An 11,835-nucleotide genomic window follows, 5' to 3' on the forward strand; every position below is an offset into this window, starting at 1 on the left:
ACGTGGTATGTCAAGGGTAGCCTCCTTAAGTGCAGGTTCTAGGGCATTTATATATACCGTAAAAAGAAGGGGGGCCAGGATGCACCCTTGTCTGACCCCCCTTTCCGAGTTAAAATGGTTAGTACAGCGCCCCTCAGCAGTAACCCTGACGAAGGCCAAGAGGCCAGAATGTAAATCCGCCAAAAGATCCACTAAGGCCCGATCAAGACCCATGTTAATTAAAATTTGCCATAACTTCACCTGGTTTACAAGGTCAAATGCCGAAGAGAGGTCCATGAACCCCAAATACATTGACCCCTCTTTGGCCTTAGTATATTTGTCCAGTAACAGTTGCAAGTTAAGGCATTGGTCTAATGTACTCCTTTTCGTTCTAAACCCCTATTGTAGGTTGGACAGGAGCCCTCTGTCATTGACCCAGTCTATAAGTTTGTGCAAGATTACCCGCCCTAAAATTTTGACCGAGGAATCTATTAGAGAAATAGGTCTATAACAAGAGGGGTCCTGCCTATCTCCCTTTTTAAATACTGGGATAATAATGGATTTTTTTTCTTTTTCGAGCCGCAGAGCGGCTGCCTTCCCTCCCCGCTCCCCGGGGCACCGGCGCGAGATCCCGGCCGCAGCCATGGTGGAGCGCCGCGCCTTCGCACAGAAGATCAGCAGAACTGTTGCGGCTGAAGTTAGGAAGCAAATGTCCGGACAGTATGGCAGCTCTCCTCAACTGCTCAAGAACATAAATATTGGAAGTAATGCATCTCATCATGCTAGTAACTGTTGCGGCTGAAGTTAGGAAGCAAATCTCCGGACAGTATGGCAGCTCTCCTCAACTGCTCAAGAACATAAATATTGGAAGTAATGCATCTCATCATGCTAGTGTTCCACTTACTGAAGCTGTAGATCCAGTGGATTTGGAAGATTATCTTTTTACACATCCTCTTTCAATGGACTCTGGCCCTTTAAGAGACATGCTGGAATTTCCTACGGATGATATTGAGGTTGTATATACTCCCAAAGAATGTAGAACAGTTGTATCTGCAGTACCTGAGGAAGGTGAAACGGATCCCCATGTTAGGGATTGTGTAAGAAGTTACACCGAAGACTGGGCCATTGTAAATAGGAAATATCACAAACTTGGTATGGGATTCAACCCTAACACACTAGACAAACAGAAGGAACGACAGAAGGGTCTTCCAAGACAAGTTTTTTAGTCCGATGAAGCTCCTGATAATAATTGTTACCAGGATGAACAGGATGATCTGAAAAGGCGATCCATGTCTATTGATGACACTCCACGGGGTAGCTGGGCCTGTAGCATGTTTGACTTGAAAAACTCCCTTCCTGATTCGTTGCTTCCCAATCTACTTGATCGAACGCCAAATGAAGAAATTGACCATATAAACGAGGAGCAAAGAAAAGCAAGCAGACACAAAGAGCTTTTTGGATTACACCCAATCCCTGATGAGGAGGAGCCAATCGAGCGACTTTGTGTTCCTGAAATACCAAAAGAACATTTTGGTCAGAGACTGCTGGTGAAATGTTCAACCCTTAAGTTTGAAATTGAAATAGAGACCATATTTGCTAGTTTGGCTTTATATGATGCCAAGGAAAAGAAAAAGATTTCAGAGAATTTTTACTTTTTCTTGAACTCTGAACAAGTTAAAGGAATGCTCCGCACTTATGTGCCTTCTGCTGCCATTGGCACACTGGCTAGATTTGCTGTGTTTTCCATTACATATCCTTCTCAAGATGTGTTCCTTGTAATAAAGTTGGAAAAAGTTTTACAACAAGGCGATATTGGTGAATGTGCAGAGCCCTATATGATTTTCAAGGAAGCGGGCACAGCAAAGAATAAAGAGAAATTAGAAAAATTAAAGGCCAAGCCGATCAGTTTTGCCAAAGATTGGGAAAGTACCGCATGCCATTTGCGTGGACAGCAATTCATTTAATGAATATTGTGAGCAGCGCTGGAAGTTTGGAAAGAGATTCAGGAGAAGTTGAAATTGGTCCTGCAGAAAAGCAGGAATACAATTTGACACCTGGGAGTCCCTGGAGCAATATGTTGCAGAAAAACAAACTATCGGAGCGCAAAGGTTCATGGTCGGGGAGGAGGAATTCCAGTATTGTTGGAAGACGTTCACTAGAGAGAACCACTAGTGGAGATGATGCCTGTAACCTGAGTGGCTTCAGACCAGCCACACTGACTGTCACAAACTTCTTCAAGCAGGAAGGAGATCGGTTAAGTGATGAAGATTTGTACAAATTCCTTGCGGATATGAAATGACCATCTTCTGTTTTACGGAGATTAAGACCAATTACAGCCCAGTTGAAGTTGGATATTTCTCCATGCCCTGAGAACCCCAGCTACTGCCTAACTCCTGAGTTACTGCAAGTTAAGGTCTATCCTGATACGAGAGTGAGACCTACGCGGGAGATCTTGGAGTTTCCTGCAAGAGATGTATATGTTCCAAATACGACTTACAGGAATCTTCTGTATGTATATCCACAAAGCCTTAACTTTGCAAATCGACAAGGTTCTGCAAGAAACATAACTGTAAAGGTCCAGTTCATGTATGGAGAAGATCCAAGCAATGCAATGCCGGTAATATTTGTCAAATCAAGCTGTCCAGAATGTTCAAAAGAAGCATACACAGGCGTTGTTTATCATAACAGATCTCCTGATTTCCACAAAGAGATAAAGATTAAGCTCCCTGCCATGTTAACGGACCATCACCACTTGCTTTTCACATTCTATCACGTCAGTTGCCAACAGAAACAGAACACACCTCTAGAGACTCCTGTGGGATACACATGGATACCGATGCTACAATATGGACGTTTCAAGACTGGTCCATTTTGCCTGCCTGTTTCTTTGGAAAAACCACCACAGGCCTACTCTGTACTTTCTCCTGAGGTACCCCTTCCTGGAAGGAAATGGGTGGACAATCATAAAGGAGTTTTCAGTGTAGAGGTTGTTGCAGCTTCCTCTGTTCACACACAGGATGCTTCACTTGACAAGTTCTTTGCACTTGTTCATGCTCTGGATGAGCACATGTTCCCTGTTCGAATAGGAGACATGCGAATTATGGAAAACAAATTGGAGAATGAATTGAAGAGCAGTATTTTAGCTTTGAATTCATCACAGTTGGAGCCAGTGGTACGATTTCTTCATCTCTTACTCGACAAACTGGTCCTTCTGGTTGTGAGACCTCCCATTATCGCGGGGCAAATAGTCAACCTAGGTCAGGCGTCCTTTGAAGCAATGGCATCGATTGTGAACAGACTCCACAAAAACCTGGAAAGTAACCAAGACCAGCATGGCCGAAACAACCTTCTTGCATCATACATTTATTATGTATTCCGCCTTCCAAATACGGATCCTAATTCTCCCTCACCAGGTCCTGGTGGCCTGGGAGGATCAATGCACTATGCCACAATGGATCGATCAGTAGCAAGGCCAGCAAGTCTCAATATAAATCGCTTGCGGAGCCTAAGCAATAGCAATCCAGATATATCTGGCACCCCAACATCCCCAGATGATGAAGTGCGGTCTATCATTGGCAGTAAGGGGTTAGACCGCTCCAATTCCTGGGTCAACACTGGCGGCCCAAAGGGTGCACAATGGGGATCCTCCGACCCCAGCGCAAGTGCTGACGCAGTGCAGGCCATGGATCCGCGTTGTAACCGCATGTCATCGCACACAGAGACGACAAGCTTCTTACAAACACTTACAGGACGCGTGCCAACCAAAAAGCTTTTCCATGAAGAGCTGGCATTACAATGGGTTGTATGCAGTGGCAGTGTCCATGAAGCAGCATTTCAACAAGGATGGTTCTTCTTTGAGCTCATGGTAAAAAGTATGGTGCATCATTTATACTTTGCTGACAAACTTGAAGCCCCGAGAAAGACTCCTTTTCCTGAGCGCTTTCTGGATGACATTACTGCCCTGGTCAGCACAATGGCTATCGATATTGTGTCCCGATTCCAGAAGGATACAGAGATGATTGAACGTCTCAACATAAGTCTTGCCTTCTTTCTCAATGACTTGTTTTCTATCATGGATAGAGGGTTTGTCTTTACCCTGGTGAAGGCCTATTATAAGCAGGTTTCTGCAAAGCTTTATTTGTTGCCAAACCCAAGTACTCTAGTGTCTTTGAGACTGGACTTCCTCCTTATTGTCTGCAGCCATGAACACTATGTTCCCCTAAACCTGCTAAGCAGTTTGCTCACACCACCTTCCTCTCCATCGCCATCTGTTTCTTCTGCAACATCTCAGAGTTATGGATTTTCAACGATTATCCAAGACCAGAAGATTGCCAATATGTTTGAACTGTCATTGCCTTTCCGCCAGAAGCATTACTTGGCAGGACTTGTGCTTACTGAACTGGCTGTCATTCTTGATCCTGAGGCTGAGGGTTTGTTTGGATTGCATAAGAAGGTCATCAACATGGTACACAACCTGCTGTCCAGCCATGACTCGGATCCCAGGTACTCTGACCCGGAGGTCAAGGCCCGCGTGGCCTTGCTGTATCTTCCCCTGATTGGCATTGTAATGGAGACGTTCCCCAAGCTCTACGACTTCACAGAGAATCATAATCAGCGTGGAAGGCCAGGCGTATCTTCTGATAACTACGAAGCAGATGGTGGAAGCATGATAAGTCAAACAGTCGCCATGGCAATCACAGGGACTTCTGTTCCCCAACTAACCCGACCCACCAGCTTTCTGCTCAATTCAACGCCCGCGAGGCAGCACGCAACGTTTTCAGGGGAATCCAGTTGAAGTCTGCTCATCTGTCTGCTGTGGGTTTTGAGGAACGCTGATGAAACTGTGCTCCAAAAATGGTTTACAGACCTCTCTGTGCTCCGCCTCAATAGACTCTTGGATTTGCTTTACCTCTGCGTTTCCTGCTTTGAATACAAGGGGAAGAAGGCTTTTGAGAGAATGAACAGCTTAACGTTCAAGAAATCAAAAGACATGCGACCAAAACTGGAAGAAGCGATACTTGGAAGTATAGGTGCCAGACAAGAGATGGTGCATCGAAGCAGAGAAAGAAGTCCCTCTAGAAGTGCTTTCGGAAGTCAAGAGAATCTAAGGTAGAGAAAAGATATGACTCATTGGCGCCAAAATACAGAAAAATTTGACAAATCAAGGGCAGAGTTAGAACATGAAGCACTTATAGATGGAAATCTTGCAACAGAAGCCAATCTGATTGTTTTGGACACGCTGGAAATAATTGTACAGACAGTTTCTGTGACAGAATCCAAAGAAAGTATACTTGGTGGGGTGCTAAAATCTCTCCTGCATAGTATGGCTTGCAATCAAAGTGCACTGTATTTGCAACATTGTTTTGCTACGCAGAGGGCCCTGGTTTCTATGTTTCCTGAGCTCCTGTTCGAAGAAGAAACAGAACAGTGTGCTGACCTATGTCTAAGACTGCTCCGACACTGCAGCAGTAGCATCAGTTCAATAAGATCACGTGCCAGCGCCTCGCTTTACCTCCTAATGAGACAAAACTTTGAAATTGGAAATAATTTTGCCAGAGTGAAAATGCAGGTGACTATGTCACTGTCATCCTTGGTGGGCACATCACAGACATTTAATGAAGAGTTTTTAAGGCGTTCTTTGAAGACCATTTTGACTTATGCTGAAGAAGATCTGGAGTTACGGGACACAACTTCTCCTGATCAGGTTCAAGACCTTGTGTTCAATCTTCATATGATCCTCTCAGACACTGTTAAAATGAAAGAACACCAAGAAGACCCAGAGATGCTCATTGATTTGATGTACAGAATTGCGAAGGGGTATCAAACCTCACCTGACTTGCGCTTGACTTGGTTACAGAACATGGCTGGGAAACATTCTGAGAGAAGCTGCACAGTGTTTGGTCCACTCTGCAGCACTTGTGGCAGAATACTTGAGCATGCTTGAGGATCGCAAAAATCTTCCTGTGGGATGTGTTACATTTCAGAATGTTTCTTCAAATGTTTTGGAAGAATCTGCGGTTTCTGACGATGTAGTATCTCCAGATGAAGAAGGCATCTGTTCTGGAAAGTATTTTACAGAAGCAGGACTTGTAGGATTGCTGGAACAAGCAAGTTTTCAAAGTACTTATTCCCATACATGAGGCTAATAGAGATGCTAAGAAACTTTCTGCAATTCATGGTAAACTTCAAGAAGCATTCAGCAAGATTGTTCATCAGGATGCAAAGCGAATGTTCGGGACTTATTTCCGTGTTGGGTTTTATGGGTCCAAATTTGGAGATCTGGATGAACAGGAATTTGTATACAAGGAGCCTGCAATAACCAAATTAGCTGAAATTTCTCACAGATTAGAGGGATTTTATGGTGATCGTTTCAGAGAAGATATGGTTGAAATGATTAAGGACTCTAACCCTGTGGATAAATGCAAATTAGACCCTAACAAGGCTTTTATTCAGATAACCTATGTGGAACCATTTTTTGACACATATGAAATGAAGGACAGAATAACGTATTTCGACAAAAAACTACAATTTACGCCGTTTTATGTATTGTACACCAGTTACACTGGATGGGCGAGCTCATGGGGACCTTCATGAACAATCCTCACCACATCACATGCCTTTCCTTATATTAAAACGAGGATAAACGTCACTCACAAAGAAGAGATCATTTTGACACCAATTGAAGTTGCAATAGAGGACATGCAGAAAAAGACACAAGAATTGGCTTTTGCAACTCACCAAGATCCTTCAGATCCTAAGATGCTTCAAATGGTTCTGCAAGGTTCAGTAGTGACAACAACTGTGAATCAGGGACCACTTGAAGTTGCCCAGGTTTTTCTTTCTGAAATTCTCAATGATCCGAAACTTTTCAGGCATCATAATAAGCTACGACTCTGTTTCAAAGACTTCACGAAAAGGTGTGAAGATGCACTGCGGAAAAACAAGAGTCTGATCGGTCCCGATCAAAAGGAATACCAGCGTGAACTTGAGCGCAACTACCATCGTCTCAAAGAAGCTCTTCAACCACTGTTCAATAGGAAAATACCACAACTATATAAAATTATCCTGCCCGTTACGTGTCACAGGGATTTTTTTAGCAGAATGAGCCTTCGTAAAAAAAAATGTAAAAAAAATTATGGATTTTTTCCATGAGGCCGGTATATTATTTTGATTTAAAGCGTTAAAAACATTACACAGGATCTTAGACCACAGCTTTGGGGCACATTTAAAAACATCCGCGGGGACCCCGTCGGGACCTGGAGCCTTATTTTTTAAGGTCAGCTCAATAGCTCTTTCAATCTCTTCGGCCTCAAAAATTACCTGGGGCCCTTCAGATCTAACAAGGGTAGTAGCCATTTAATTTTCAGGACCGGGGGTAGAGTATATTTTCCCAAAATGAGGGGGCGCTAGGGGGCGCACACGCAGAATGGCCGCACTGTAGTGAGGCTCCTGCTGCCTGCTTCATAGATCCGTTCATAATCCTCTACCACCGACACCAAAACCCTTGAAACTCGGCACAACGGTGTGGTGTACTGTTCTGCAGACTCGGTGAGAATTTTGGAGCAATCAGACATTCTGCCGCGGAGATACGGCCTTGGGAGTGCGGGACCGAGAGAAGTGCTGGAGCCTGCATGTCCGCGCTGCCTGGGACCTGTAACTACTCTGGCCCGTGGCGGACCACGAGGAGTGCAGGCCGTGGTGAATGGGACTCCAGCGCGCCTGGGATTTGCTGTGCGGCTGAGCAGAGACACCGGCACTAAGGAATATACAATCAACGTCCAGCTCCTGAGCATCGGGTAGGAGTGTAGACGCGACCTCCCAGGACTGGTCGGAGCTTTGCTGAGCGATGTGCTGGTGAGACACCGGGCCTGCGGGAGATCGTCCCGGGCTGAGGGGCTTGATGACCGGGTAGCGAGCCTGCTCCCCCCCCCCCCGACACAGCCATTGAAGGGGGCGGACTCAACCTGGTTGACCCAGCTGCCCTGTGAGTAGCGGACGCCTCCATTGCGCGGCCTGTGTTCGCCTGCACCCGTTGGTCGCTGTTATTGCGCTATTTACGACTGCATGCGCCCACTGTGACACAGACTGCCAGCACTTGCGTAAGGCTTGCTCGGGGGGAGCGGTGACTGAACGCAGCACGGCGGCGACTCGTGATCTGGCAGGTACGCGGGAGGCAGGATATATATTGCAGGAAGAGTGACTGTGCGTGGCGATTCTGGGACTGGAATTTGCGGGCTGCAACCAGCGGAAAGGAATTGTACCAGGCGGGAGTCCTATCTGATGGGCCAAGGTGCGACTCCACACAACACTGCATTTAATGGTCGGATTGCATCGCAAGGCGAGGCTAGACTTATGTGAGTCGGGAGCTCACACGCTATCGGACTAATGCCCCATATCGCCGTTTTTGGTGTCCCACTGACCCGTCCCTGATACCGCGCTGCTGTGTGTTTATGTAGCTGATTGCCGGCTGGGATACCTGCTTCCTGAACACGAAGCTCCACTGACTCCTCCGCTTGCACATACCCCCCACTTTTAGGCCTCCATTGTCACCTGGAGCTGAGGAATAACGCATCAGAGGCCTCCTGGCTAGACACCCCTCAGGGCTACGCGACATTGATCTCACTTTGATGCCTGCAGAGTGCTGGGCCTCCCCACCCGTTGACACGCAGCGGGGGGTGTTGTTTGAAAGGATTGGCGCTCCAGGGAAAGTGCGACCTACAGTGCTGCATTGGGCTCATGTGCGCCTACCTCTGAGCTATCTCAGATACACCCTTGATCTGTGCACCTCAATCGCCAGACGCACAATATTGCGTATTCCACAATGGGAAAACCTGACAATCGACAATCGAAGCTGTCATTCGACTCAGCCGCCTCCAAAAAAGGATTGCGCAATGGGCCGGACGCTGGAGGGGCCCACAGCCCAGTGAACTCTGGAGCAGGCTCTAGCTCCCCACCAGCGGACATACAGCAATTAATGCAAGAGATGAGACAGGGATTTGCCACAATAGTAGACAAGGTAGATAGGATCTCGTCAAGAATGGACGCCATTGCACAGAAGATTGATGTCCATGAGGAGCGCATCACAGCAACGGAACGGAGAATATCTGACAATGACGATACCACGGCATCTCACACCGCACAGCTGTCACGGATGGACAACGTCCTCAGAATCATAGCTGCCGAAAATGAGGAGTTGGAAGCGCGCAGCCGCCTCAACAACATCCGCGTCGTGGGAGTGCCCGAATCCACCAACACAGGGAGAATGGAGGAATATGTGGAGAGGATACTATTGGCAGCGGTTGGTCCCAACGCATTCTCCAAACAATTTATTGTTGAAAGAGCGCACAGATCGCTTGGCCCTCAACCCAAACCTGGAGCCCCACCGAGACCAATTATTGCGCGGCTTTTAAACTATCGTGACCGGGATACTGCCCTGAAAGCGGCACGCACCAACCAAAATCTAGCGTGCGATGGTGTCAGTTTTTCCATTTACCCGGATTTCAGGCCTATCGTGCAGGAACAGAGACGCAAATTCCTTGAAGTCAAGAAGAAACTAAGGGCACTCCAAATCGACTACGCACTGCTGTACCCGGCCAAGCTCAGAGTGACCCACCAGGCAAAGCAGCACTTCTTCACCAATCCGCAGCAGGTGCAGGATTTTTTGAAAACTCTACGACATGCACGAGCTGGTCATAACAGGAACGACGATGAAGATCAAGGTGAAGCACACTCGATGAATGGTGATGGCAAGGCATGAGAGCTGCTTGACGGAATGCATTTATGACTCGATGGCACTGGCCGAAAGGCCAGTATGATTGCTTCGATTTGACGTGCTCGCTGCTGCTGATCGAGTAGACCAGGGACACAGACTGTACTGTTGGTGGTAAAGTATTACAGGCACCACCCCCTTCCCTTGATTGTGCCGCTTGAGGCTGCATAGGACGAAGGGCAAGGTGTGGGGGGTGGCTTTGTGTCTCCCTAGTTGACCCCTACAGGGTATACCCCTTTGGACATGTTTACTTCACTGCAGTTGTTGGGGTGGTTGCTAAATGTTTGGGGTGGAGGGTGGGATGGGGTGGAGGGTGGGATGGGAAATCTGGCACGTTGGGGTTGCTTCAGTGGGAGGTGGGTGGGGAAAGGTTGGTAATAATTTACTTGAGGCTTTATGTTTACAGCAGTGTTTTTATGGTATTACTGGCCAGTAAGCGTGACTATGAATGGTCCTCAGTTGATGATTGTAACCTGTTGGCCTATGGCATTTGGGCACGCTCTGCGCAGGTTTCATTTGAAATGTTTACTCCTGAGGACACTGTGATGGCCCCTGTTTTCAGTGATGTAGGACATATTGTAGTATCACTTGATATAGTACTGGAGCCTTCTCCCTTTAATGTGTTGGGGTTGTTAAAGGGGCGGGGAGGGAGGGACTGTTTGTTTCCGGACTGTGGTAAGCAGTTCATTGTTATGACTGTCAGAGAGTTGCTACACCTAGATCCGATGGGATTTCGTAAAAGAACTCGGTGGGAATGTATTCTCGCAAAGCATTTTGTACACACGATCATTGCTCTACGATGCTGTATTAACATGCATGTTGGATTAGAGACCAGAGTATTGGCTCCTGGGCCGGTACCGCATAGGCCGCCTTGTGATAAACCAATGTATTGATTATGGGGGACACTGATTTGAATGTTTTGACGTGGAATGTGAGAGGTTTAGGAGACCACAGGAAGCGACGTCAGATATTGTCATATTTGGACCGCCATGCTGTGCACATAGCCTTTCTACAAGAAACCCACTTTAAGGTGCAGCCTTCCCAGACGTTCGCCAAGAGATGGGCAATTCACACGGTATTTGCATCCTACTCTACATATGCTAGAGGCAAAGCGATCCTAGTAAAGAGGGGTACGCCCTTTGCTCTGGTTGGAACCAAAATAGACCCCCAAGGGCGGTACTGCATGATGTGGGGTAGACTAGGACATATTGCAGTAACGCTAGTGTGCTGCTACGGCCCCAACATTGACGATCCCCATTTCTTCACGGACCTATGGGCGGCAATTGTGGGAACAGGTCCGCAGCATATCATTTGGGGGGGTGACTTCAACACTTCACTAAACCCGATACTAGATCGATCACACCCTTCCCCTCACCATTACACGAAGGCAGGGGCAGCACTGCGTTTGGCGCTCACAGATCACAATCTGATAGACACCTGGAGGCACTTGCATGCTGACATGCGGGAGGGTACACACTTCACGGCACAAGCACGTTCGTGGGCACGGCTCGACTATATATTTCTGACACCGCAACTTTACACCTCCCTCGTTGACTCAAAGCATCTCCCCAGAACATATTCTGATCACTCCCCTGTAAAGATCACCTTGCGCGCGACAGATTTAGGCCCCCCTACGACTGCTTGGCGTATGCAAGCTACCATGTTACTGGACACGGCCTTTCGGGAGGAACTGCGCACTGAATGTTTAGATTTTTTTCAGAGGAATAAAGATTCGGTTAATGATGTAGAAACGATCTGGGACGCATTCAAGGTGACTTTGAGAGGCTATTGCATTGCGAAGGGGTCCGGTGTTTTGCGGAGCATTATGACAAGATTGAAGACTTTGGAGGCGAAACTCACGCGCCTTGAAGCGTCTTTGGCTACAGGGCCAGATGATGCTACCCTATCGGCAATACGTGAAACAATCTCTGAATACACGGATGAAGCCGCTAGGGAAACGAAGTTTCGGGGCAAATACTGGACTGCTCGCCGGTATGGCAAGGGCGAGAGACCGGGAAAGGCTCTAGCCGCTACAATTAAACTGGCAAGGACGTCTAATATCATTTTAGAACTTGAAAGTCCGGAGG

At 47.1% G+C, this 11,835-nt stretch overlaps 1 pseudogene; it reads left to right on the forward strand.

The window, feature by feature from the left end:
- Positions 1 to 613: 613 nt before the first annotated feature.
- Positions 614 to 7,131, forward strand: LOC144784167 (dedicator of cytokinesis protein 7-like; annotated as a pseudogene).
- Positions 7,132 to 11,835: the final 4,704 nt, after the last annotated feature.

This window comes from Lissotriton helveticus, chromosome 10, assembly GCF_964261635.1.
Source record: "Lissotriton helveticus chromosome 10, aLisHel1.1, whole genome shotgun sequence".
In the NCBI taxonomy this organism is placed as follows: Eukaryota; Metazoa; Chordata; class Amphibia; order Caudata; family Salamandridae; genus Lissotriton; species Lissotriton helveticus.